Source organism: Equus asinus, chromosome 2, assembly GCF_041296235.1.
Source record: "Equus asinus isolate D_3611 breed Donkey chromosome 2, EquAss-T2T_v2, whole genome shotgun sequence".
NCBI classification, from domain to species: domain Eukaryota; kingdom Metazoa; phylum Chordata; class Mammalia; order Perissodactyla; family Equidae; genus Equus; species Equus asinus.
The window spans coordinates 121,549,318-121,575,352 of NC_091791.1; the positions used below are offsets into that span (position 1 = coordinate 121,549,318).

At 37.6% G+C, this 26,035-nt stretch overlaps 1 protein-coding gene across 24 annotated transcripts in view; it reads right to left on the minus strand.

The window, feature by feature from the left end:
• The window catches only part of ZFAND6 (zinc finger AN1-type containing 6), an 80,625-nt gene that overhangs the window by 22,220 nt on the left and 32,370 nt on the right, over positions 1-26,035 (minus strand). For 12 of the 24 annotated variants that reach the window (XM_070497256.1, XM_070497200.1, XM_070497203.1 and 9 more), the window contains one exon: positions 15,886-16,046. The exons of 9 other annotated variants lie outside the window; for them this stretch is intronic. The gene's annotated coding sequence lies outside the window, so the exon portion shown is untranslated. Of the gene's footprint in view, positions 1-15,885; positions 16,047-23,414; positions 23,528-26,035 lie in introns of those variants that run through there. 3 more of the 24 variants (XM_070497241.1, XM_070497282.1, XM_070497215.1) reach the window with 2 other exon arrangements.

The window sequence follows — 26,035 nt, forward strand, 5'->3', positions numbered from 1 at the left end:
TAAAAGACTCCAAAGTTAATTCTAGTAAATACAAACCTCACTTTCCCAGTTACTGCTATAAGGAAAGTTTTCACTGACTAGTATAATCTATCTCACAAAAAGAGGCTACTGTATATTATTTGCAGCTGAAGAAGACAGGTTTTAGAAAAACTCTGATTGGCATTCCCATCTTAGATGGCTCTCATTTGTTCCATTCTGCCCAAACATGCTTAAATCAGGGATTGGCAACAACTTTCCTGTAAATGATCAGACAGGAAATATTTTAGGCTTCACAGGGCATACAGTCTCTGCTATAACCACTCAACTCTGCTGTTGTCATGCAAAAGCAGTCACAGACAATATGTAAACAAATGAGGATGGCTGTGTTCCAATAAAACTATACTTATGACCATTAAAATTTGAATTTCATACAATTTCCACATCAGAAAGTGTCACTGTTTTGATTTTTTCCCCAACCACTTAAAATGCAAAAAACATTCTTAGCTCATGGGCTGAACAAAAACAGATTGTGAGCCAAAAGTCTGCCAACCTCTGGATTAAATAAGCAAATGACTTTAGTGTAATCATCACTACAGATGATGCAGGGAAGCTATGTACACATGGGACTCAAGTATAGGTAGTATTAACTGTGGGATTCTCTCATCCAAAGCTGAATGTGAAGTATTATTTGCTATTGCTAAGCAGCTTCATCTCTTAATTAAGTACATGTTCATCACCCAATAAGGGGAAAGGACTAGAAAAGACAATCTCATCCAAACCTGTATCCCCAGGCCTGGTTTATACGGAGAGTTACAGCTATGACGTAAAAAACGACAGTAATGCTCTTGGTACAAACCTGCCTCTGTTCAGCACATTGCTTTCTTCTCAACAAGGCTAAATGAATCCATGATGTCTTAATAATTATAAAATCATTCAGTAACTAAACCTGGAAGGTATCTGTATTCCTGAAACTGCTAGGTTTTCTCTGCCTAGTACATTTTCCTTTCTCACTCTTTCAGGTAACAGAATCTCTTTTTCTTATGTGAGGACATTTCATTTGCTTTGGGCAGGCCTCCTTCTCAGGGCCAGACCTGTCTCAGGAGTGGGCACATGATCCAAGCGTGGGCATGTGACTCACGGGCCAATCAATCAGTCCTCCCTCAATTTTACTGGTACTACTGGGAAAGGAGGCAGACAATGTTCTGGGATTACCAGTTGTGAAGACAATACAATGTAAACCTGGTGCTGCTGGTGGCCATCTTTGCCACAAGGGAGGAAGAGTCCATTCAACAATTAAAATAAGGTAGGCAAAACCAAAATGGGTAAGGAGGAGAGTGCTAAGACAAAGACGGGTTGAACTCCTGCGTCCACCTTGCTGAGGACAGATAGCTCCACCCCTTAGACTTGCCAGTTATGTTTATGTGAGACAAATTCTGGTTTTGCTTTAGTTTGGTTTGAGTTTCTATCACCTCCAGTGCAAAGTCCTTAGTAATATTAGAATTAAATGCTAAACATTGCTCTACTAAAACTCTCAAACCTAAGAGAATAATCAATGCATATCAAAATGAAAGATACTCCACGAGTTCAATTGAGATGTCCTATAGCAAAGAAACCTACAAAAGAAACCAATAAATCCTATTCTTTTACTTTTAACATATAAAAGTACACAAGTCACAAATGTAAAGCTTAAATTTTCACAAATTAAACCCAACTGTGTAACTAGCATTCCAATCAAGAAACAGAATATCATCAGTACCCCCCAAAAGCTTCCTCACACTCTTTTCAAGTTATTACCCTTTCCCCCAAGGATAACCACCATGTTGACTTCTAACACCTTACATCAGCTTTTCCTGTTCTTGAACTTTTATAAATGGAATTACACAGTATATACACATTGTGCCTGGCTTCTCTCAAATTGTTTTTGAGAGTCAACCATGCTAACCAAACTGTAGTCCATTCATTCTCATTCCTATCTATTCTAGTCCACTGTATGAATAAACCACTACCCATTCTAGTGTTAATGGGGATTTAGGAACTTGCCAGTTGATGACTATGACAAATACTGCTATTATGAACACTACTGTATGTGTCTTTTGAATAACATACATACACATTTCTGCTTAGTATAGACCTAGGAGTAGAAATGCTGGGTCATAGGGTATGTGTATGTTCACCTTCAGCAGATACTACCAACAGTTTCCCAAAGTAGTTATACAAATTTACTCTCTCCTGGCAACTTAAGAGCCTTGGCAATGTGTGAGCATTCCAGTTACTCCATATCTCACCAATACTTGTATTGTCTGCTTCATTGGGCTGAATGGTGGCCCAAAGATGTGTCTACATCCTAATCCCTGGAATCCGTGAACATGATCCTATACGGCAAAAGATGTAATTAAGGGTCTCAGGAGGAGGAGCATACCCTGGATTATCCAGCTGGGCCAAAGATGTAATCACATGTATACTTATGAGAGAGAGGCAGACAGACTTTTGAGATAGACACACAGAGGAGAAGGTGATGTGAAGACAGAGGCAGAGACTAGAGTGACGTGGCCATAAGCCCAGGAAACGCATGCAGCTACCAGAATCTGGAAGCAAGGAATGCATTCTCTCCTGGAGCTTCTACAGGGAGCGTGGCACTGCCAACACCTTGATTTCAGACTTCTGGCCTCCAGAACTTTGAGAATAAATCTCTTGTTTTAAGCTGCCCAGTTTGTATTAATTTGTTATTGCAACCCTAAGAAATTAATACATCAGCCTTTCTACTTTAAATATTCTTATGACAGTGCAGTGATAACTCATTGCAGTCTTATAATTTTCATTGCCATTAAGAGTAAGGCAGCTGAGCACAACTGCATATGCTATTGGCCATTTGGGTCTCCTCTTTTGTTAAAGTTCCTATTTAAGTTTTTTGTGCATTTTTTCTGTTGGATTGCCTTCTGCTTATTATATCTTCTACTCTGGCTGTCTTTCCCTTTTTAACGGTGTCTTGAAACCAAAACACCTTACTCTAAATTTTGATAACAATTTTCCTTTATGGTTAGTTACGTAATAAATCTTTGCTTACTTCAAGGTCATGAAGATGTTCTCTACTTTTCTTCTACATTTTATTATTTTACCTTTCACATTTAGATCTGCAATCCATCTAGGGTTTTTTTTAATATATAAAACGAGGTAGGGATTAAGATTCATGTTTTCCCCAATATGGTTATCTAATTAACCCAAAACCATTTATTGAAAAGACCAACCTTTCCCTATTGCACTGCAGTTTCACCTTTGTCCACACACTGGGTACTATACCCGTACAGGTCTTTTCCTAGATTCTCAATTCTTTCCACTGGTCTACCTGTTTTAAATTACTATAGATTTTGGATCTCTAGTATCAGCTTAGGTTGGGATATCTGGTATCAGTTTTATTCTTCCTCAAGATTGTGTTGCTTATTCTTGACTCTTTGCATTTCCATGCAAATTTTAAATTCAGTTTGTCAATGTCTATTAAAAAAGAAAAAAAAAAAGACCTGATAGGATTGTGTTGGACACATGGTGTTTAATCTACAGGGGTACAAACACAGCAAAATATTCCTCAATTTATTTAGGTCTTAAGTTCCCAATAATGTTTTATAGTGTTCGTGAAGAGGTCTTACATGTCTCTTGCAGATATCTGTAGGTATCTGATTTGTTAAAATCGACTATATGTAGTATCTTTTAAAAATCTCACTATCTGTTTGTTGCCAGCTTCTAAGGTGTCCCCCAATGATCCCCAAGCCTCTTAGTATTAAGTTCCCTCCCACATTTTATCAGCATTGGTATGGATGATCAATAAGAATACTGTGGAAGCGATGGTGTGTCACTTCTGAGTCTAGTCACAAAGACATAGTGGCTAGTGCCTTGCTCTCTTCTCTTGGATTACTCACTCTGGGGAAGCTGGCTACCATGTCGTAAGGAGAGGTCCACATGTTGAGCAACTGAGGCCTCAGGCCAACAGCTGTATAAGTGAACTTGGAAGCAAATCCTTCAGCCCTGGTCAAGTCTTTGGATGACTGCAGCCTTGGGTGACAACTGGACTGCAAACTCAAGAGAGACCCTAAGTCAAAACCACACAGCTAAGCCACTTCTATATTCCTGACAAAAACTCTGAGATAATAAACGTTTGTTGTCTTAAGCCACTAAGTTTTGGGGTAATTTTTATGTAGCAATTAATAACTAATATAGTTACTGGTATATATGTATCTTTGCTTCTGTTCTTGTCCTCCTATGGTCTATTTTCAATACAGCAGCCAGTGATCATGTTAAAATCTAAAGTAAATCACACTGCTTGCTTACTCAAAATCCTCCAGTGGCTTCCCAATTCACCAAGAGTAAAAGCCAAATTCCTTACCATGACTTGAAGGCTCTTCATAATCTGGTCCCCCATTACCTGACCTCCTCTCCTACTCCTACTCCTCCCTGATCATATACACTGCCAGGTATGTTCCTGTCTCAAGGCCTTTGTACTGTCCGTAACCTCTATGCTCCAGAAATCCTTATGACTAGGCTCCCTCACCTCCTTCAGGCATATGTTCATATGTCATCTTTTCAGGGAGGACTTCCCTTACTACCCTATTTAATACTGCCCCCAGCATCCTTTATTACCATTTCCAGTTTTTTCTTCAATACCCTTATCTCAATCTTAATTTACTATTAAATTACACTTATTTTGTTTATCGTCCCTTTACTAAAATGTTACCTCTGTAATGGCAGGGATTTTGTCTATTTTGTTTACTAATGCTTAAAATAATGCTTGGCACATGGTACGCATTCAACAGCTGTTGAATGCATGAATGAAACTGCACTGCCACCTTGCCAGCACAGAACCTGTAGTAGCCAAGTATTTACCCCAAGGCAAGAAACTGGAATAGGCTCTTTTTAAAGAAACTGAATTTGTTATTTGAGAAGAGATCTAGGTGTGTCAGCAGGGGCTGCTACATGTGGTTACACAGTTTGTGCACTGAACAAAGATGTTTGGCCTCATGCTCCAAGCTTTTGGGTATTTTTCCCAATTCACTCCACTCAGAAAGGGGTTTATTTAGCAATTCGCCTAATTTAGCATACCAAACATAGTAATTTTATAATTAAACTTAAGTTGTAGTCAATTTTATGGTCTCAAACTGACCTAGGTTCCATATCACATACCTTAAAGAATCAGACATAGCTATCAGCTGCACAAGGTAACCCAATATTGTTTGCTGCAAAAGGGGGGACCCACTCAAATTTTCCCAGTGGTTTCCACATTGATGGGCTTTCATTCACTTTTCTTTTCAAAAAGACTAACATAAGATAAGATCTATATATGCAAGATCCATATATAGATCCTTCTTTTTACTCCCTCCTCTTTGACCTTAAAGCTTATAATTCGACCATGCAGACTTCACCTCCCTGCCCTAGGGGAGGTGAGAGATCTCATCTCCTAAGGCAAATCTCTAACTTAGTTTCCAATATTTGTAAATGAATGTCTCTCCCTGATTTCTTCCACTTAATATGGTCATTCTCCCATTCTTTCTCACCATTCACCAAGATAAACTCAAAATGGATCAAAGATGTAAAGGTGAGACCTGAAACCCTAAGGCTTCTAGAAGAAAATGTAGGCAGTACACACACTTTGACAACAGTATTAAAAGGATCTTTTCGGACACCATGTCTTCTCAAAGAAGGGAAGCAATAGAAAGAATAAACAAATGGGACTTCATCAGACTAAAGAGCTTCTTCAAGGCAAAGGAAAACATAATTGAAACAAAAAAACAACCCACTAATTGGGAAAAAATATTTGCAAGTCATATATCTGACAAAGGCTTAATATCCATAATATATAAAGAACTCACACAACTCAACAACAAAAAATCAAACAACCTGATCAAAAAATGGGTGGGAAACATGAACAGACATTTCTCCAAAGAAGATATATGAACATGAAGATATATGAACATGTGCCAATAGGTACATGAAAAGATGTTCATTATCGCTCATCATCAGGGAAATGCAAATCAAAACTACACTAAGATATCACCTTACACCCATTAGAATGACAAAAATAACTAAAACTAATAGTAACAAATGTTGGAGAGGTTGTGGAGAAAAAGGAACCCTCATACACTGCTGGTGGGAATGCAAACTGGTGCCGCCACTATGGAAAACAGTATGGAGATTCCTCAAAAAATTAAAAATAGAACTACCATATGACCCAGCTATCCCTCTACTGGGTATCTATCCAAAGAGCTTGAAGTCAGCAGTTCCAAAAGTCCTACGCACCCCAATGTTTACTGAAGCATTATTTACAACAGCCAAGACATGGAAGCAACCTAAGTGCCCATCAACAGATGATTGGATAAAGAAGATGTGGTATATATATACAATGGAATACTACTCGGCCGTAAAACAGAACAAAATTGTCCCATTTGCAACAACATGGATGGATCTTGAGGGAATTATGTTAAGGGAAATAAGCCAGATAGAGAAGGACAATCTCTGTATGACTCCACTCATATGAGGAATTTAAAAATGTAGACAAAGAGAACAGATTAGTGGCTACCAGGGGAGAGATGGGGTGGGGGGTGGGCACAAAGGGTGAAGGGGTGCACCTACAACATGACTGACAAACAATAATGTACAAGTGAAATTTCACAAGATTGTAACCTATCATTAACTCAATAAAAATTTTCAAAAAAACAGGGTCATTCTCTAAACTTAAATGTCTTCTGTTCCCATCAAACTTTGTACAACACTTTTTCTACAAATAACTGGCTTTACTATTAACTTTATTTAACAATATTTGTATATTGCTTAATGTGCCAAGCACTGTTGTAAGCACTTATAAATATCAACTCCTTTAATCCTTGTAACAATCCTATGAAACAGGTATTATAACCATCCTCATTTCACAGATCAGGAAACTAAGGCATAGGAAGGTTAAGTGAATTGCTCAAGGTCACACAGCTATTAAGTGATGGAAGTGAGAGTCAAGAACCTGGAGAGTCTGGCTGGATTCCATGCTCTAAATCAGCAGTTCTCAAAGTTTATCTGTGGGCCCCTGGGGATCTCTAAGATCCTTTCAAAGATCCAGGAGGTCAAAACTATTTTCATAAAAACAAGAACTTGTTATTTGTCTTTATCTCTGTGTTGACTGGCAGTATAAAAGCAACAGAGGGTAAAACAGCTGCAGCCTTGGCACGAATCAAGGCAGCAGCACCAAACTGTACAAGTAGTCACTGTATTCTTCATCACTATACTCTCACAATAAAAAAGCCACTTTCACTTACAAATATTCTTGATGAAACAATAAAATTATTAATTTTATTAAATCTTGATATTGATTACATTTCACTGCATTCTTCCTCTCTGACCTAATTCTGGGATACTGGCACCCATTCAAGCTTCCTCTCCATACACCCCAAAGGGAAGTCCACCCTTGGACAGAATCTGGGCACACAGCTCCCAATCAGTTTCCCATTTTAGGGACAGGCCGACTAAGGAAATATACTTGCACAAATTCAGAGGAAAAGAACTGATAGCTACTTACAGTAATCAATATCATTCTTCAACATGAATTGAAATATAAACAATGAATGAATATGGAATGGTGGGAACTGATCCTAGAAAGAGAGTAAGGCCACACCATGAAGGCTTGGTATCCATGCTAAGGAATCTAAATTTAAACCTGTAGGCAATGGGGAATCCTATCATCCTAGAATGGAAAGGAGGGTTTAACTAAACACTTCACTACCATTTTTTATATATCTCAGGTTGTTTTGAAAAGGATTCAAGGTGCCTTTAAAAAAACACTAGATGAGGGGGCCAGCCCAGTGGCATAGTAGTTAAGTTTGCACGTTCCACTTCAGCGGCCTAGGGTTCACTGGTTCAGATCCCAGGCGTGGCTCATCAAGCCATGCTGTGGCAGCACCCCACATACAAAATATGGAGGAGCACTGGCAAAGATGTTATCTCAGGGCCAATCTTCCTCAAGCAAAAAGAGGAAGATTGGCAGAAGAAGTGAGCTCAGGGCCAATTTAATATTGTACTTTTCTAGCCCAGTAAAGTTAATTAGCTTCTTAGCACTTTTCTCTATCTGTTTGGTAGAAGAGTAATATAGCACACAAAGAATCATCTCAGAGAAATGGAAATTGGGGACCTATTTACCATCATGCAATCTCCCCCAAATCCTCTGTGGTTTTAAAAGCTTCTCTCTTTCCTAGTGTGTCCTTTCTGCCTAATTTCATATTAAAACTCTAAGTTTCACTAGTATGTTCTAAGGCTGTGTTCACCTTGATTTTGCTTTCCTTCTTCCTTTTTCTTTTTAAATTGAGTTCATAATAGTTTACATTGATGTGAGGTTTCAGTTGTACGTTATTTCTTGTCTGTCACCACATAAGTGCTCCCCTTCACTCCCTGTGCCCACCGCCCACTCCTCTTCCCCTGGTAACCACTGAACTGTTTTCTTTGTCCACGTGCTTGTTTATACTCTACATATGAGTGAAATCATCTGGTCTTTTGTCTTTCTTAGTCTGGCTTATTTCACTTAGCATAATTCCCTCCAGGTCCTTCCATGTTATTGAAAATGGGATGAATTTGTCTTTTTTATGGCTGAGTAGTATTCCATTGTGTATATATATGCCACACCTTTTTTATCCAACCATCACAGTGGATGGGCACTTGGATTGTTTCCATGTCTTGGCTATTGTGAATATTGCTGCAATGAACATACGGGTGCATATGTTACTTTGGATTGTTGATTTCAAATTGTTTGAGTAGACATCCAGTAGAGGGATAGCTGGGTCATATGGTGGTTCTATTGTCAGTTTTCTAAGGACTCTCCATACTGTTTTCCATAGTGGCTGCGCAAGTTTGCACTCACACTAGCAGCGTATGAAGATTCCCTTTTCTCCACACCCTCTCCCAGATTTGTTACTTTTAGTCTTAGTGATTATAGCCGTTTTAACAGGTGTAAGGTGGTATCTTATTGTAGTTTTGATTTGCATTTCCCTGATGATCAGTGGTGTTGAACATCTTTTCATGTGTTTATGGGCCATCCGTATATCTTCTTTGGAAAAATGTCTGTTCATATCCTTTGCCCATTTTTTTGATCAGGTTGTTTTTTTATCGTTCAATCGTGTGAGTTCCTTATATATTATGGAAATTAACCCCTTGTCAAATATATGATTTGCAAATATTTTCTACCAATTGGTGGGTTGTCTCTGTTTTGATTCTAGTTTCTTTTGCCTTGTAGAAGCTCTTTAGTCTAATAAAGTCCCACTTGTTTATTTTTCTCTTGTTTCCCTTGTCTGAGAAGACATGGTATTCGAAAAGAGCCTTTTTTAGTTCGATGTCAGACTGTACTACCTATATTATCTTCCAGGAGTTTTATAGATTCAGGACTTATCTTCAAGTCTTTGATCTATTTTGAATTTATTTTTGTGTATGGTGTGAAATAATGGTCTACCTTCATTCTTTTGCATGTGGCTGTCCAGTTTTTCCAACACCATTTATCAAAGAGATTATCTTTTCTCCATTGTATGCTCTTGGCACCTTTGTTGAAGATTAGCTGTCGGTAGATGGGCAGTTTTATTTCTGGGCTTTCAGTTCTGTCCCACTGATCTGTATGCCTATTTTTGTACCACTACCATGCCATTTTGATCACTATGGCTTTGTAGTACATTTTGAAGTCAGAGACTGTGATACCTCCAGCTTTGTTCTATTTTCTCAGGATTGCCTTAACAATTCAGGGTCTTTGGTTAGCCCATATGAATTTTAGGATTCTTTGCTCTATTTCTGTGAAGAATGTCACTGGGATTCTGATTGGGATTGCATCGGATCTGTAGATTGCTTTGGGTAATATGGACACTTTATGTTTATTCTTCCAATTCATGTGCACACAACCTTTTTCCATCTCTTTGTCATTTCTTTCAGTAATGTCTTACAGTGTTCACTGTATAAGTCCTTCACCTCCTTGGTTAAATGTATTCCTAGGTACTTTATTCTTTTAGTTGCAATTGTAAACAGAATTGTATTCTTGAGTTCTCTTTCTGTAAATTTGTTATTGGACCATAGAAAAGCAACTGATTTTTGTAAGTTGATTTTGTACCCTGCAACTTTACTGTATTTGTTAACTACTTCTATTAGTTTTCCGATGGATTCTTTGGGGTTTTCTATATATGACATCACATCATCTGCAAACAGTGAGAGTTTCACTTCTTCACTCCCTTTTTGGATTCCTTTTATTCCTTTCTCTTCCTCTGGCCAAAACCTCTATTACTATATTGAATAAGAGTGGTGATTGTGAGCATCTTTGTCTCATTCCTGTTCTCAGGGGGATGGAGCTCAGTTTTTGTCTGTAGAGTATGATGTTGGCTGTGGGTTTGCCATGTATGGCCTTTATTATGTTGAGGTAATTTCCTTCTAACCCAATTTTGTTAGGAGTTCTTATCATAAATGGCTGTTGGATCTTGTCAAATGATTTCTCTGCATCTATTGAGATGATCATGAAGTTTTTATTCCTCAATTTGTTGATGTGGTGTATCACATTGATTGATTTGAGGACACGGAACCATCCTTGTGTCCCTGGTATAAATCCCACTTGATCATGATGTATGATCCTTTTGATGTATTGCTGAATTTGGGTTGCCAAAATTTTGTTGAGAATTTTTACATCTATGTTCATCAGTAATATTGGCTTGTAGTTTTCCTTTTTTGTGTTGTCCTTGTTAGGCTTTGGTATTAGAGTAATGTTGGCCTCGGAGAAAGTGTTAGAAAGTGTTCCATCTTTCTGAATTTTTTGGAATAGCTTGAGGAGGATAGGTATTAAACCCTCTCTGAAAGTTTGGTAGAATTCCCCAGGGAAGCTGTCTGGTCCTGGGTTTTATTCTTTACGATGCTTTTGATTACTGTTTTAATCTCTTCCCTTGTGATTTGTCTATTCAGATTGTCTGTTTCTTCTTTGGGAGGTTGTAAGAGTCTAAAAATTTATCCATTTCCTCTAGATTATCCATTTTGTTGGCATATAGTTTTTCATATTATTCTCAGCTCTTTGTTTCACTGGTCCTCTCTACTGCCTTTTTTGTTTCAATAGCATTTATTTCTGCTCTGATTTTTATTATTTCTCTGCTTCTGCTGACTTTGGGCTTTAGTTGTTCTTTTTCTAACTCAGGTAGGTGTAATTTGAGATAGCTTATTTGGGATTTTTCTTGTTTGTTAAAGTGTGCATTGAGATGAATTTCCCATGTAATATGACTTTTGTTGCATCCCATATGAGTTGGTATGGCATGTTATCATTTTCATTTGTCTCCAGATATTTTTTTATTTCTCTTCTAATTTCTTCAATGATACACTGCTTGTTCAACATCATGTTGTTTAATCTCCACATCTTTGTCCCTTTCACAGCTTTTTTCCTGTAATTAATTTCTAGCTTTATAGCATTATGTTCAGGAAAGATGCTTATTATTATTTCAATTTTCTTAAATTTATTAAAGTTTGCCTTGTTTCCCAACATATGGTCTATCCTTGAGAATGTTCCATGTGCACTTGAGAAGAATGTGTATCCTGCTGTTTTTGGATGGAGTGTTCTAGATATGTCTATTAAGTCCAACTGGTTTAGCTTTTCATTTAATCCCACTGTGTCCTTGTTGATTTTCTGTCTGGATGATCTATCCATTAATGTGAGCAGAGTGTTGAGGTCCCCTACTATTATTGTGTTGTTGTTAATATCTTCTTTTAGGTTTGTTAATAGTTGCCTTATGAACTTTGGTGCTCCTGTGTTGGGTGCATAGATATTTATAAGCATTATTTCTTCTTGATGGAGTGTCTCTTTGATCATTATATATTGGCCCTCTTTGTCTCTCTTTACCTGGTTTATCTTGAAGTCTACTTTGTCTGATATAAGTATTGCGATACCTGCTTTCTTTTGTTTGCTTGGAGTATCATCTTCAAACCCTTCACTCTGAGCCTGTGTTTGTCAGTGGAGCTGAGATGTTCCTGGAGGCAGCATATTGCTGGGTCTTGTTCTGTAATCCATCTTGCCACTCTGTGTCTTTTTATTGGATAATTCAATCCATTACTGTTTAGGGTGATTACTGAGGTATTAAGGGCTGAATGCTGTCATTTTATCACTTGTTTTCCGGTTTTCCTGCATTTCCATTGTTTCTCCTCCTGTGTGTTTTGCTCTACCCATTGAATTACGTAGTTTTTTATGATGTGTTTCTTTGTTTTCTCCTTATTCTTTGTGTCTCTGTTCTTTTTCGTTTAGTGGTTACACTGAGGTTTGTATTCAGAATCTCTGTATATCACTGTCCATTTTCTGATGGCCTATTTCCTCAGTCGAAACCGATTCAGTCCCTTTCCTCCTCCCCTCCAAAGTTGTTTTTCTCATATCTTATTCCATCTTGCATTGTGAGTTTGTGGTTAAAATGACAGGATTATCTTCGTTTTTGGTGTTTTCTTTCCCTCTAGCTTAATGCTATAGTTGAATATTTGCTATCTTACTCTGATTCTGTCTACCTGTTTATCTCCTTACTCTGTGTTTTGCGACCCCTTTCTCCCCGTTTTGTCTCTCCCCTTCTTTTTCTTTCAGGTATGAGGGTGTTCTTGAGGATTTCTTGTAGGGAGGGTCTTGTGACTAGGAACTCCCTTAGCTTTTGTTTGGGAAAATTTTAACTTCTCCTTCATATCTGAATGATATTTTTGCTGGATAGAGTATTCTTGGCTGAAGATTTTTGTTTCTTTTAAAGGTCTGAATATGTCATTACATTCTCTCCTAGCTTGTCAGGTTTCTGCAGAGAAATCTGCTGGAAGCCTGATAGGGGTTCCTTTGTAGGTTATTTTCTTCTGCCTTGTTGCCCCTAGTATTCTTTGTCATTCATTTTTGCCAGTTTTACTACTACATGCCTTGCAGTAGGTCTTTTTACATGGACAAATCTAGGAGATCTGGAAGCCTCTTCCACACAGATGTCCCTCTCTTTCTCTAGGTTTGGGAAGTTCTCTTCTATTATCTCTCTGAACATGCTTTCTGCTCCATTCTCCTTCTCTTCTCCTGGAATGCCTATAATTCTTTTTTTTTTTTTTGAGGAAGATTAGCCCTGAGGTAACTACTGCCAGTCCTCCTCTTTTTTGCTGAGGAAGCCTGGCCCTGAGCTAACATCCGTGCCCATCTTCCTCTACTTTATATGTGGGATGCCTACCACAGCATGGCGTGCCAAGTGGTGCCATGTTCGCACCCGGGATCCGAACCGGCGAACTCCGGGGCGCCAGAGTGGAACGTGCGCACTTAACCGCTGTACCACCAGGCTGGCCCGCTATAATTCTTATGTTGCATTTCCTCATTGAGTTGGATATTTCTCGGAGACTTTCTTCATTTCTTTGTAGTCTTAGTTCTCTCCTCCTCTGTCTGGAGCATTTCAACATATCTATCTTCAATTATACTGATACACTCCTGTATGAAGTCCACTCGAGCACTCAGGGAATCTGTATTTTGTTTTATCTCTTCCATTGTGTCTTTCATCTCTAATATTTCTGATTGATTCTTCTTCATTGTTTCAATCTCTTTTGTGACATAGGTCCTGAATTCGGTGAATTGTTTCTCTACATTCTCTTTTACCTCTTTGAGTTTTTGGATGATAGCCATTTTGAATTCATTGTCATTTAGACTACATATTTCTGTGTCCTCAGGACTGAATTCTGGGTGCTTGTCCTTTTCTCTCTGGTCTGGAGATTTGATGTAGTGTGTGATGTTGCTAGAGGTAGGCTGGGTCTTACGCATTCTGATCTTAGTCAGTTACAGTTACCACCTAATGCCACCAGGTGGGGGTCGAGAGCAGCATATTCTGAGTCCTCCAGCCTCAGCCGATATCTCAGGCAGTGGAGCAGTGTGGGGCTGGTGGGTGGAAGGGCGCTTTCTCCTGTATGCACTCCAGGCTTTCTCGATCAGCTCTCGCTATCTGGTCTCCCAGGGTGTTGGCTTGATGAGGTCACCCATTGCAAAAGCTTTTGCCTGTTAGAGGGCTTCCCTCTAGGCTGCAAGCATGCTAGGGAGCCCTTGGTGAGCTCATGAATGAGTGATCCCTTTCCCGTTCCTTCCGTCACGGAACCTCCCTCGGTCATGATCACAGTCTTTAGAGGAGGAAGCAAAGTTCTCTCTTACCCCATTCCAGCTCCTCTGAGCGGGGCTCCAGCCTCTCTGCCCTCCATCGTATGGCTGCATATCTCTCCAACGTTTTTGTGTTGTTAGGATGTCCCCTGTTGGAGTATGGGTGCCCCTTTTTGTCGTATGTTGGAGGGGAGTGAGTCCCAGGCAAATTCACTCTGCCATGATGCTGACGTCCCTCTTTTTTTTTTGAGGAAGATTAGCCCTGAGCTAACATCCACCTCCAACCCTCTTTTTGCTGAGGACGAGTGGCCCTGAGCTAACATCTGTGCCCATCTTCCTCTATTTTATATGTGGGATGCCTGCCACAGCCTGGCTTGATAAGTGGTACGTAGGTCTGCACCTGGGATCCAAACTGGCAAACAGGAAGCGAAGCACGCAAATTTGACCACTATGTCCCTGGGCTGGCCCCGAATTTTATTTTTGACACTAATTTAAAGAGATGAAGGAAGAGTATTGGAGTACAGTAAACAAAATAGTAGCACCAAATTAAACTCAGCTCTATAACTGAAATGCCAAATGACTAACTGGAGAGTTAAATCTCATACTCTAGACCCTAAAACTTCATTAAAGTGAGACTTGTCATCATTAAACAAGGAGATTACATATTTCTTCTTTAGAGCAATTGAAAGATTGGGAACTAGATAAGCCCTGGAGACTCACACAGTGCTATTTATCTTCTGATTAATCCAGAAAGGAAAAAAACTGGGCAAACTGAAACCTCGAGTTTTTAACTGCTTTTGAATGCAACTACATATATCTCCACTTCTGCCATGTACCCTTTGACTACTTTCCTATGAATATCCATATTCAGTGTATATTCTTCATATACTTTCTAAATATCTTCTCATTCACTGATTCCAAAGAGTCAATTTTGATTTTCCTTCAGCCAATACATTTGTGATGTGAAAGAGAAAGTAAGTTTATCTTAGTGCAAATAAGATTCCTTCTACTCCATGTCTCCCTAAACAGTTAATAAGAGTTTATAAATGTTTATCCACATGCTCATCATTTTGCTGAAAGCAACATCTTATATTTTAATCATCTCATCCATACAAACCATACATTCCTCTAAGGGAGTAGGGAAAAAATCAGACCCCTCCAACTGATTCTTGAGGTGGTAACTTTTAGTAAAAGAAAAAGAATTTTTTTTTCTTCAATATGTATTTATAAAGCACTTTTAAAAAACAAAGTTGACAAGTTTAAAAGACTTCCAACTGCATTTAGGTATCAAGAGTTCCTTTATTTTGAAGTATATGCTCTTTCTGATTAAACAGAGCTATTCAAAAAATTATTAATTATAATTTAAATTATTAAATTATCTTCAAGAGCAATTTTCTATATTAATATATAAAATTATATTCCCCAAATACATTTTTATCACTGTTTGGCCAAAACATTACTTTAAAAAGGCAGAAATCAACTGCAAAATAAACAGCAATCTAAGCAATTATCATCTTTTACTTCACAATAAGATTAATAACGCAGGTTCCAATGCTTAGAGTAACTCTGAAAAAAGATGCATGGTCACTAATAATATTTTAGTTATTAAGTGTTATTCTCAAAAACACATTATAAATAAAAATCTACCTCCCACTCCACCCTCAGTATCTTACCCACCAGAAAAAAACAGACCCTAAAACATGCCTCATCATGATGACTTAAGTGTACCTTCAAGCACTTTAGATTTAAAAAATTTTAAGTTACTATGCCCAATTACATAGGGTTACAGGCTTAAGTCTACTCACACAGTTGAGGTTGATGAGCAAACAGCTGTCCTGTATCTTGAGACTGACATTAGCTTCCTGCCTTCCCTATCCTCATAAGCAGCTACTTATAGTTTGAGTTTTATGCAAGAAAACATTTTAAAGCCTTCAGTGTTTTACTGCAGCAGACTTCAGATTCATTCCTGTAACACATTTAACATGAAACAGAGTTGAGACAGTTAAAATTAACTATGTACATTTTAATTGTATGAAACTCTAAGGAGTATTTTCACTATTATAATAGCTACATAAAAAGGGCTGTGAGGCAAAATTAAGAAATAAAAACATTTCATTTGGTATTAGACACCAATAGATAACATAACAATGTGTAACTTTAACATACAGATTTTTCTTCACCTGGCCACAGGCTAGGTGAGCAAGGATTACTTTTCATAATCAGTTATACCCAAAGGGAGCAAAACTAGGTATTTTCCTATTTTTCTAAAGGTTAGCTAATTTATCTAGCATAAACAACCACCAACTAAAGAACAACTTTTACAAACAGTCAGTCAATGGGGTGACTTCAGTGTCCTAAGAATATCCTTTGGGAGCCTCCTGATTGGGGAGAATGAAATTCTTGGTCCTGTTGTGACAGGAAGAGGAGCCCTATTTCTGACACTTACTATGAAGGTTTACAGCACACTTCCCACAGATTCAATTTCCTATAGACCATTATTGCCACAGGTTAATCAAGTGTTAGAAGGCTTGTCTGGAAAATAAAGCTGCGTTCAATCAAAATGTCCTAGAATACCAGGATAACTACTTTTCCCCAACATGTACAATATTGGCCTCAATTTCTATAGTAAATTTTAGGAAAAGCTTTAGGATTTCAGAGTAAATTTACTATTTAAATTAACAACATGGTTTAAAAACACCAGGAGAAATAGCATACACTCAAATATCACTGATTAACTTTTAAAGCATTATTTAATGCTGAAATATTTATTGCAACATTTGCTATGCTATAAAAGATGACCAAAGGTTTTAGGATTCATTCAAAATAATTCAAAGGTTTCTCTATAATCTACTTATTGTGTACATGTAAATGGTTTAAGAAATAATTCAAAATCTCATAAAGGTTGTAACTTAGAGTAACTTTCACACAAGTTAAAATATTTGTCCAAGAGTCTAACTGTGCTTCAGGAGAACTTACTGAAACTTTCTTATTTTCACCACAGGTTTAAATGAGCCCAGAGTACAACACAATAGCCAAAAAAAAATTTGCAACAATCTTGGGCTATAAAATAGATGCGTGCTTTCTATATAATAATTATTATTAGCTAATGAGAGATCATGATGTAATAGCACCCTGAGAATTTTACATGCACACTTAATCTTCATTCCACCCTAAAAGGCAGGTACAATTATGACCAACTCTTTACAGATTATGGAACTGAAGTTTGGAGATATTAAGAATTTGTTTAAGATCACAGAGCTAGTAAGTAGCAGAGAGAGGACTTGAATCCAGATTTATTTGTCTCCAAAGCCTAGGCTCTTATGCATGAAACTAGATTATAGGCAGCAGCAATCAACTGTACTGATCAAACCATGTCTAGAACTGTTATCTGGATTTGGGACCCTATGTTAAGTGAGATATTGATAAGTGAGTGTTATCACGAAGCCAACAGGACAGTTATAAATTCAGGAAAGCCATCTCTTACAAGAAATGACTGTTAGAAATGGGAGTAAGTAACCTAGAGAAAAGATAAAGAAGAATGTATTCTGAAGGGCTGTTAAAGAGCAAAAGGAGGAGGCTTATCTCACTGGCATAAAAGTACAGAATTTGAAACAATGTGTGCAAGTTTCAGAAGATAAATTTCAGCTCAATACAAAATATTTTCTAATGCTAAGGAGTCCAACAGCTGGAACAGACTCCCTCCTCTATCACTGAGTTTGTGTAATTAAATATTTGACCCTCAATCACCACAGTAATAATCAATTTAGGTAAAATTAACAAAGAATGTTAAAATTCTTTGCGGATGAAAGTTTATAAGGAATAGTATATATTGAGTCGCAAACTATCTCCCCACAAATTACTTATTAAGAAAGGAAAATAATAACTTTTGAGTGGAAGCACCTGGCAGGTACCACATTAACCAAAAGATCAAAGTTAGTATTACCAATAATGGGACAAATGGACATGTGCCTCCTGATGTGATGCACTGAGGAGCACACATCACTAACGTAGAATTCCTGTCAAAACTACCTTTCCTAAAGTTAATCCCAAGGACACATAAAACAAATCCAAATTGAGGGAGATTCTATAAATAAATGGTCGGTCACTCTTCAAAAATGTCAAGTCATAAAAGACAAAGAAAGGCTAAGGAAACGTTCCTGATCAAATGAGAATAAAGAAACATGACAACTAAACACAATGAATGATTCTAGGTTGGATCTGGACTAGGAGAAAAATTATTAAAGAATGCTATTGGGAAAAAGACAGAAATCTGAACATGGACTGCATTATTATATCAGTGTTAAATTTCCTTAATCTGATAAGTGAAATGTCCTTGAAAATATGAGATTGCCCATGTTCTTGGTAAATATACATCTAAATATTACAGGGTAAAGGAACATGATGCATGCAACTTAATCTCAAACAGTTCAGAAAAAAATAATATGATAAAGAATGAAAGAGCAAAAGCGGCAAAATGTTAACAATGGGTGAACCTTGCCAAGGGGCATTTGGGACTTACTTGCATTACTAATGAAATTTTCTATAAATTTGAAACTATTTCACAATAAAGCCTGAGAAAAATAAATATTTGAACCTGATGTTCTAAGGATTCCAAATACCTAACAACAACAAGCAAACCGTATTTCCTGTCTTATCTCCATACATTCAAAATCCAATCCAACAGCAATTTAAACTGATCTGTGATTACCTATTCAATGAATTATAAGAAATAGTGCTCTCGTTTAAAACATCAAATGCTAGTGCTAAATGAGGTGTGCCATTCCACTAACAACAAGGTGTGACTCAGCGGATCTGAGTCAAGTGAATGTCTGCCTCCTCCCAACCTTGTTATTCTATTCCAACCTTCCCCAAACAGGACTGCAGTTAAAAACACAAACTTCTCCAATAGAGCACTGCCATTCTTCAAATGGGAATGCAAAAAGCGTCTCCTTGCTAACAACTCCAATTTAAGCTAATTTCTGGTTATGCCAGGTAGCATAGCAGAACCAAAGCAAGAGATAACGAGTGATCAATAATAAACAAGAAAAATACTAAAAAAAAAAAGTCACCCCAAACAAACAAAACTCTATAATGCCAATAAACAGCCAATGAACCATTCATTTACTACAACAGAGCACCTGGAAAACACAAAATAATGTTAATCACTGAGAGACTAACACACAAGTGGATAATACAAAACATTTCAGTGGTATAAGACCATAAAATAAAGAGACAGAAGAAAGAAAAGAGGGAGGGGAAAAATGAGAGAGGGAGAATATGAATGAAAGACAATACGCAAGAAAGGAGAAAATCCTGACAGTCACACATCACCATGCTAATTTCAAGTTCTCCTTCCTCTCCTGTTTATATATTTTCTTCCACATTTTAACTTCGGTTTATCTTCTATTGTCTTCCACCTCACCTGCTGTAAAAATCAGTCTTTGTAAGTACACCAATTATTTGCATCTTATGCCCATACTCCATTTTTTTTAATGGTCAAGAGGCCCAGAACAGTAGTCTCTCTACCAGGAAAATCTCACAATTCATCTTGGAAAGGAGCAAAATGATAGAACACATCACATAGCTCATAGCCTAACAGGAGGAGGAAGGAATTGGAGGGGGAGATAGCCAGTAAAACTGAAGAGCCAGGCTCGACAAAGTTGACCTGGGAAAAAGAGATGCATTTTAGTCTCCTATACTGATCTGTATATACTCTCTATTAGGCATAAACTACCCATGGCACAATACTTAGTGGTACTTTAGCTAATGCCAGATCAGGAGCTCTGTTACTGAGCTGCGGCCTTCTTTCAGAAGGGCTTTATATCAGATTAGTTTTTGTAACCCAAAAGCACCAAACACTACGTTGTTCAAAGAAGCCATTTTAATTTGAATAAGTACTTGTAGAATGCTCAACTGTAAAACAAGAAAAATTGTTTTATCCCAATCCCAATCCCTGCCTTCTCTCTCATTTTCTTAGGTAGCATGTCGTCAAACCTTCTACCCCACCAGATCTATTTACCAGCTCACCAAATTTTTCCTCCAATCTTAGCTCAAACTCCAATTCGCTGAATGCTGCAGGTAGATGCTGTTGTAATAAAAAGAGTGAGAATAACCCACACTGTGAATGAGAGACTTGACCAACTCAAACCTAAAATTTAAGCCAATTTTAAACCTAAAATTCCCAATTTTAAGAAATATGGGATGTGTATATGGGCATTTCTATGTATACATACATAATATATTTGAGAGGGCAGGGAGTGAGTTTTCAGGTACCCTTTGCTTCTAAATCAACCCTTGGCTAGACTGCCAAGGAGATTATAACATAAACATGAGTCAGCAAATACAGCTCACTTCACAGGCTTCACTAAATCATTAAGTCAGATCAACATGGTCTACAGCTGAATTTCCAGCAAACCCCTAATATATAACATTACACATCATAAACCTTTGGGGCCGGCCCTGTGGCTGAGTGGTTGGGTTCGTGTGCTCTGCTTCAGTGGCCCAGGGTTTTGCCAGTTTGGATCCTGGGCACAGACCTAGCACTGCTCATCAAGCCACGCTGAGGCGGAGTCCCTCATGCCACAACTAGAAGGACCCACAACTAGAAGGACCCACAACTAAAATATACAACTATGTATTGAGGGGATTCGGGGAGAAAAAGCAGGAAAAAAAAAAAGAAGACTGGCAACAGTTGTTAGCTCAGGTGCCAATCTTTACAAAGAAAAACATCATAAACCTTTATTTGTAGCTTCTACTGTATTTCCTTTAACTCAAATTGTACTATGTAGGTCCCAACTCTGAGGAGAAAGGAGATGATATAGAAAGAAATGAAAAAAGGCTTCAAACAATAAAACTTAATATAAGGTAGAAATAGTAGGGGCCAGGGGACAGGAAGTGTTTCAAAACAGCCATGGTTCAACTAGCCCATTCAAAATTTAGTATATCTTGTAAAGGCGAGTTTAATAAGCAATACTATTTTAGAAGAGGTTTTAGTTAAGAGAAAAGGTAGCTTTTTGGGAAGGGCAGGGGGAAATAAAGAATAAAATAAAAGTATAAAGAATAAGAAAATAATAGTAGGCAACTCAACTCTACCCCAGCAATAATTTTCACCCTTTTGGTTCAATATAGATTTTGCTTTTTCTTTTCTTTTTTTTTTTTTGAGGAAGATTAGCCCCCAGCTAACTACTGCCAGTCCTCCTCTTTTTGCTGAGGAAGCCTGGCTCTGAGCTAACATCCGTGCCCATCTTCCTCTAGTTTATACGTGGGACACCTACCACAGCATGGCTGCCAAGCAGTGCCATGTCTGCACCCGGGATCCGAACCAGCAAACCCCGGGCCGCCGAGAAACGGAACGTGCAAACTTAACCGCTGCGCCACCGGGCCGGCCCCTCAATATAGATTTTTCTATCTTCCCTACCAAAACTAAGAAACAAAGCCTTACATTTAAACTAGAGGAAAGGTCCCACTCCTAGGTTTTACACACACGTCCACAAAAAGACGTGTACTCCAATGTTCACAGTGGACTTATTTATAACAACCAAGAACTGGAAACAATCCAAATGCCCAACAAACACTGAATGAACAAATTGTGATGTATCCACACAATGGAATATTATTCAGCAATAAAAAGAAAGGAACTACTGATGAACATAACAACATGGAATCTCCAAATTATTATCCTAAGTGAAAGAAGACAGATACAAAAGACTGTATAATGTATGACTCAATTTAGATGGAATGCTGCAAAAATCAGCTAAGACAGAAAGCAGATCCAGGGACCAGGGGTAGGAGGCGAGATTAACTCCAAAGGGATACAAGGAAACTATGTGGGGTGATGGAAATGTTCTACGTCATGATTATGGTGGTGGTTACACAATTGTATTCATTTGTCATAACTAAAACTGCACACTTAAAATTAATAATTTTTATTGTACACACATTTACCTCAATAAAGTTGATTTTTAAAACTGATAAAATAGAACAGAGTGGAAACAGCCATTTTGATTCAAACTATTACTCAGAGTTATATCTATGCTTGGTATAGGATAAGTATTACAAGTTTGAGTTACACCAAGAGGAACCACATAACTGATGACTTCAAGTTTCTGCAAGTATCAATTTTCCACTAATTACTTTATTTTTTATCTTAAAATAATTTTCTAAATAATTATCCTTATTTAGCTATAAGCAGAGAAACAAACTTTTCCCTTTCTTACTGTCCTTCTATGTCCACTTCTTACATCATTTCAACATCTTGAAAAGGATTTGGTACCTTGAACAAGATCAATTTGGATTTTTTTTAATTACACATTATTTAACAATAAGCACAACGCATGAATTGGAGCTTGAACACAGTCATCACCAATTTTTAAAGCTGTATGAGTAGGGCAGCTTATAATTCTGACAAATTCTACTAAATATTATTTGCTAGTCCTAGATTTTAAGTGTAATTGACATTAAGCAATTTATTGCATATCAACAAAAGACATCTCCCAAATAAAGGCAGCATAGCTTGTTCCTTTCATCAGGAATCACCTCTGAATGTTTCCGAATTCTTCAGAAAACACAGAGAAAGCAGTTTCCCCACACTTCCTTGCTCAATCATTAAAGTTATGTTACAAAATAATTCATGTTCCTAAAGAATTTTCAATTTCTAAGAACGCCCGTTTTTTTTAAAAAGTCCTTCTCTGGAAAAGATTAGTAACTAGTATTCAAATATAAAACCTAAAGATTAACTTATAGTAAATTGGGTAATTTGAGGCCAAGAGACTTCTTTGGAGAATTTAGAAGTATTTTTAAGAAAAATCACAATTCATTTAAAACATTTTTACTCATTTACCACAAATAAAATGCTCAAATTAGTTGCTATGTTTTTTAAGCTTAGCCTTTCAATTTAAACAATTTTTCTGAATTCTATTAGTATAACAGTTATATCAATGTTGCCAAGATAAAATACTCTAAACACCTTCAACGAACCCATTCACTCACTGCTGACTCATATGCAGAGCCGTGAGGGATACTAAAACATAAGACACAAATCTAGCCTCAATGAGTTAGGTGGAGTCCTCCTCCTTTCTTAACCACTTAGAAGTTTGAATAAATTAAATGTTACTACCCATCTAATAAAATATTAATATTGAATAATATGTTTAAATACCATGTTCAGTTTATTATATTCTGTTGAGAATACACAATTAATTAAAAAAATTTTTTTTTATTTTAGGAAGATTAGCCCTGAGCCAACTGCTGCCAATCCTCCTCTTTTCACTGAGAAGACTGGCCCTGAGCTAACATCTGTGCCCATCTTCCCCTGCTTTATATGTGGGACGCCTACCATAGCATGGTGTGCCAAGCGGTGCCATGTCTGCACCCAGGATCCAAACCAGTGAACCCCGGGCCGCCAAAGCAGAATGTGCCAACTTAACCGCTGCGCCACTGGGCCGGCCCCTAAAAAAGATTTTTTTGCAACAACCATCAAACCATTTTTTCCCCTGTAAATTCTCTTGCATTCATGCTGGTTAATAGCTATCTTGCACATAAAAACTACGTGTTGCAAGTGAGACATATATATGGAGACAAGTAACTTCAAAAACACTAATACAAAGCACATGTTAAGACACAAGTCACTTTCCCTGGTCAAAGTTAGGTCATGTAAGTCAACCCATTACATTCGATAACACAATTTTAGGAGCCATCTGTCTTGCTCACCACTATATTTTTAGTACCTGGCACACCTGCATAGAACAGGCGGTCTAGGCACTCAAATGTTCATATAATTGATTTAACACTTGACTTGCATTTATCCACATCACAAAAATAAATCCTGAACCCCTATATATCAATTATAGGAAATATCTAGTCATCATGTAAAAATCAAATTACCAGAGTCTTTTCCATCTTTAATTTTCAGAATCAGTCAGAGAATTCTTTAACAGTGCAGAACATACTAATCTGGTTTAAATTAGCTCCTTTCCTCCTTCCAGGCCATTAAATAGTCAGCAGATTAATATATGACAATCTAAAAATAGCATGCCAGAAGACAAGTCCCTGTTTAAGACTCTCTAATTTGTTCTATATTCTCTTCAAGAATTTAACAGCACCAATGGTCACTTAAGAAAGATATAAAAACTGTACTGAAGTACAATCGAGGTAGTCTCTTTTCACATCATTAAAGCATTCTATGTGTATATTTTCACTACTTCTAATGCTGGAAAAAGCACCAGTAATTTGACTAATTTTCAAGTCTCCCTTAATTAGGAAAAAAGTATACAGCATATTAGCTTTAAAACTACTTAGGAGTCAACACTTGAATCTGCACTGACCTCGTTTCAACATTACATAGAGATCACTTTGATACTCTAAGTTCCTATGTTAGTGATACCTGACATAATTTGTTTGGCAGGCCTAAATCCCTCATTCCAAGATCAGGCTTTTCTCTTCTGTTTCTCTGTGTAGTTATAAAAAGCAAAAAAACTGGGGGCCGGCCCAGTGGCACAGCAGCTAAATTTGCACGTTCTGCTTCGGTGGCCTGGGGTTCGCTGGTTCAGATCCTGGGTGTGGATATGGCACCACTTGGCAAGCCATGCTGTGGCAGGCGTCCCATGTATAAAGTAGAGGAAGATGGGCACAGATGTTAGCTCAGGGCCAGGCTTCCTCAGCAAAAAGAGGAGGATTGGTGACAGAAGTTAGCTCAGGGCTAATCTTCCTCAAAAAATAATAATAAACAAAATAAATTAAATAAGAATTTTAAAAAAAGCAAAATAAATTGCTAAGCATCATACTCTTCGAAGCCATTTAGCATTTGGCTGAAAATTGTTTCCACTTCATCAACAATGGACCCCATAATAGCTCCTTACTTAGTGGTTTTAAATCTGCTGGATGAGTCAACTGGATCCAACACTGGCTTCAATGTATTGCTAGGAAGTTGAAGTCCCAATGACTTGGCTTTAAGTCAGCCAGAACCAACTACCCAGGAGAGTATGATTCAAAATGTCAAGAGATAAGCAAGTTTAAAAAGTCAAGAGCTTTGGGACTGGCCCAGTGGCATAGTCAAGTCTGTGTGCTCCAATTCGACAGCCTGGGATTTGCAGGTTTGGATCCCAGGTGCAGACCCAGTACCGCTCGTCAAGCCACACTATGGCAGCATCCCACAAAAAAGAGAGAAAGGTTGGCACAGATGTTAGCTCAGCAACAATCTTCCTCAAGCAAAAAGAGGAAGACTGGCAACAGATGTTAGCTTAGAGCCAATCTTCCTTACCAAATAGAAACAAGAAAGTTTTTCTGAATCCACTAAACATGGATTTCCCTATATAACCTTTACATCAATGTTTCTCAAATAAATGGATTAACAGCATCAGAAAATTGCAAACTCCTAGGTCCCTCCCTACAACCTAATGAATCAATTTCTCGAGGCTGAGCCCAAGGATTAGCACTCTCTAAACAAGCTCCCAGGGATTCTTAGATTCAAGTTTGAGAACCACTACTTTAGATACACACTGGGAAATACTATTTTAGCACAGAACCCAGTAAGTACATATTTACAGCTGAAAGAAAATGGCTTCAAATTACTGTAATGGTGATAATTTTAGAATAATTTAGGTTGCTTAAAATTAAGTCAAAGGATCCATCTCAAAAGAAATCTGTTAAAAAAACACTGGTTTCCCACTATAAACTTTGGAGAACCACCATTTAAAATTTTAGCAAATGCTTTTTGTTGGCTAGGCATAAGAAAACGTAGTCAGTACTTAACTACAGTAGCTGGTAGGTAAACAAGTGGCTTTACCTTTTTGCCATTTAGTAAGCATAACAACTAAAATAAGGGTAGTAGTAATATAGAGATTTCCTAATCAGATACTGGGGCAAAAAATTTATGAGTAAAATTAGGGGGAGGTGGAGGTTAAAGTACACAGTAGGAATTAATCAAGATGAAAAATCTTAAACTAAGACAGTACTCTA